Source organism: Tachyglossus aculeatus, chromosome 13 (assembly GCF_015852505.1).
Source record: "Tachyglossus aculeatus isolate mTacAcu1 chromosome 13, mTacAcu1.pri, whole genome shotgun sequence".
NCBI lineage: Eukaryota > Metazoa > Chordata > Mammalia > Monotremata > Tachyglossidae > Tachyglossus > Tachyglossus aculeatus.
Window position 1 is genome coordinate 13,723,412 of NC_052078.1, and position 3,372 is coordinate 13,726,783.

At 43.6% G+C, this 3,372-nt stretch overlaps 1 non-coding gene across 1 annotated transcript; it reads right to left on the reverse strand.

Moving 5' to 3' along the window:
- Window positions 1-2,292: 2,292 nt before the first annotated feature.
- On the reverse strand, window positions 2,293-2,368 carry TRNAC-GCA. The gene has a single exon. It is a non-coding gene; the product is annotated as a tRNA-Cys (tRNA).
- Between the last annotated feature and the right edge of the window lie 1,004 nt (window positions 2,369-3,372).

Here is a 3,372-nt window from a genome sequence, read left to right on the forward strand (position 1 = left end):
ATACCCGAATGACAGTTTACATGACTAATTCATTTTAAATTGACAGGCGAGTCTGAATTTTTTTCCAAATGACCGTACTTCTACTTTTAGGTGGAAACTGAAGGGCACTGAGTCTGAATGAAAGATAATTCCAACTGTTGTCCAGTGAGTGTCCTAAGCCAACTGGGAAGACCCGTGCCTGTCAGCCTAGACTCAGTGAACCAGTTAAAGAATTATCAGTTGTATCCCACTGCTCAGATAGAGGATCCTAAAAAGATGTTGTCCCTCTATTTCAAACACAATGGCAAATTCATTCAATCCTATTTAAGATATCAAAAGAGAGGCCTTCTTAGTCCATTGGGTTTCACGCATCATTAGCAGGTCTCACAAAGACAGCCTCGGGAGCCCAGTCTCATCGGAAACCAGATTTCAATTGATTATCTAATTCAGTCTCCACAGGCATTCCTCCCTCAACTCAAGGACCCTGGAAAGAAAGGGTAGTTGGGCAACAGAGGTACAATTCTCACACAAACATACACACAAACACACGAGCAGGTGCTTAACTGTAGTCCTGTTTGAAGCGAGGGGGGCACATCACCACTCTACTTGAAAAGATGTGAATCATCACCCCTGACATTCCAAGTGAAGGTTTGATAGGCCAAGCACTAAACCCATTTCATACCCTGGATAGCTCTTGAATCTGAAATCCTCCCAGTGAGCTGGGGATTTGAGACTGTAAAACCCTTCTGTAACCCCTTAATCTGTGAAGAGGTTCTTAAGTTGGTGCATATGTTCAAAAAAACCAGAAAAATCAGCTCCTTCTTCCTTTGCCAACTGCATAGGAAATACTGTTGTTTGGGTGGATAAGGTTCTGAGTATTATTACTGTTATTATTATTATGTTCAGGAGAGTTAAAAAGGGCCTCGAGACATGGCTAGTCTAGTGCAACAAACTGATTTCCCAGAGAAGAGATGAAATCTTAATATGAGAATCAAAAATATTAAATCCATAGGGCAAGTTTTTCTTCCTCTTCAAATTATAATCCTGTTTTCATCATTAACAAGGATGTACTTCATAACCCTTTAGGTGTATTACAATGGATATTCTTGTACATTTGAACCTCCAGGCTTAAATCCAGAATTTTGGAAAGCTTTTCAATAAATCTGTTATGTTGTTTTTCGTCCTCTCCCACAGTGCTCTGCACATGCAAGTGCTCAAAAAATAATAATGATAGCATTTATTAAGTGCTTACTATGTGCAAAGCACTGTTCTAAGTGCTGGGGAGGTTACAAGGTGATCAGGTTGTCCCACGGGGGGCTCACAGTCTTAATCCCCATTTTACAGACGAGGTAACTGAGGCACAGGGAAGTTAAGTGACTTGCCCAAGGTCACACAGCTGGCTATTGGCAGAGCCGGGATTTGAACCCATGACCTCTGACTCCAAAGCCCGTGCTCTTTCCACTGAGCCACGCTGTCAAAAAATGCCATTGATTGATTGACTGAAGTAGATCCCTCAAGTCCACAATCTTGGCATTATCCTTGACTCCTCTTTCAATGCCCACAGTCAATCTGTCACTATATCGTATCAGTTCTTCTTTCACAGCACTTCCAAAATTCATCACTTCCTCTCTATTCAAATGGCTACCATACTAGTCCAGGCACTAGTATCATCTCTTGGTTTGGCTGCTGCATCAGCCTCGTTATTGATCTCCAGTCTTTCCCTTTGCCAGTCCTGGTTTTAAGCATTCCATCAGTGCTCTCCTTCCTACTTACCTATTCTTTTCTCTCCCTACATTCCACACTGCACTCATGGAGCATCTCAAACTAACCTACTCACTATCCCTCATTTCTCCCGCTGCAGACCTCTTATTCTCACCGTCACCTCCGGCCTGGAACTCCCTTCAACTTTGTATCCGAAAGACCACAGCTCTCCCCAACTTCAAAGCCCTTTTGAAATTAAATCACCTCTGGGAGACCTCCACCAATTAATTTCTAATCTCCCCAGTGGCTATCCACCCACCAATTCTCATATCAGCACTTCTGCTTCACCTAAGCACTTACTTACAACCCTCATACCACTTAGGTACATATTTATATTCTCTTTTACTTTCTCCTATCGCTCTCACTACATCTGTAATGAGGATGATTGTATGTGTTAAGTTCTTAACCATGTGTCAGGCACTGTCCTAAGTGCTATGGTAGTTACAAGTTAATCAGGTGGGATACAGTCCGTGTCTCAATAATAATAATGGCATTTGTTAAGCACTTACTATGTGCAAAGCACTGTTCTAAGCGCTGAAAATACAGGCCACCAGGCACGGGGCACCCGGATTTGAACCGGGGACCTCTTGATCTGCAGTCAAATGTTTTACCCCTGAGCTATGCCCCCTGGCTCATGGTCTGAGTAGGAAGGAGAACAGCTTTTGAATTCTCATCTTACAGATTCATTCATTCGGTCGTATTTATTGAGTGCTTACTGTGTGCGGAGCACTGTACTTAGCGCTTGGGAAGTACAATGAGGAAACTGAGGCATAGAGAGCTTAAGTGACTTGCCCAAGATCACACAGCAGGCAAGTGGTGAAACCCAGATTAGAACCCTTGGCCTCTGACTCCCAAGCCCGTATTTTTTCCATTAGGCCATACTGCTACTTGTAAGTTCCTTGAGGGCAGCACTGCATGCAATGCACTGTGCAGAGAAAGCGCTCTACAAATATCAGTGATTGATTGGTAGAACTTAGAGACAGCCGAGACTAAATTAAATGGGCCAAGAGGGAGGAGACTGCAGGTTACAACTCCAGAAACTTGTCCACACAACCTTACTGGCTCCTGTCACAGTAACTCTATCACTGCCCTCCCCCTACTAACAGGAAATCTCAGATCTCAGGAATGCACTTCCACCCAGGCCAGGCAACAGGCAAATAATAATAATAATAATAATAATAATAATAATGACATTTATTAAGTGCTTACTATGTGCAAAGCACTGGGGAGGTTACAAAGGTGATCAGGTTGTCCCACGGGGGGCACACAGTTTTAACCTCCATTTTACAGATGAGGTAACTGAGGCACAGAGAAGTGAAGTGACTTGCCCAAAGTCATACAGTTGACAATTGGTGCAGCTGGGGCTTGAACCCATGACCTCCGACTCCAAAGCCCGGGCTCTTTCCACTGAGCCATGCTGCTTCTCTAATGCAGTTGTTCTGCTTGGAGGAAACCACCAGCCCCACTAAGCACGAGACCAAGAGTTAGCACTTGTCTCTGATGGATAATATCATCTATCATAGTAGCAGCAGGAACAGCAGCAGGGTTTTTCCTCAAAGAGAAGCGCTGATTTGAGATATATTTTAAGGGGTTTCATCTCAAAATTGACAGCCGCAAACAGGAAAGCCAGAG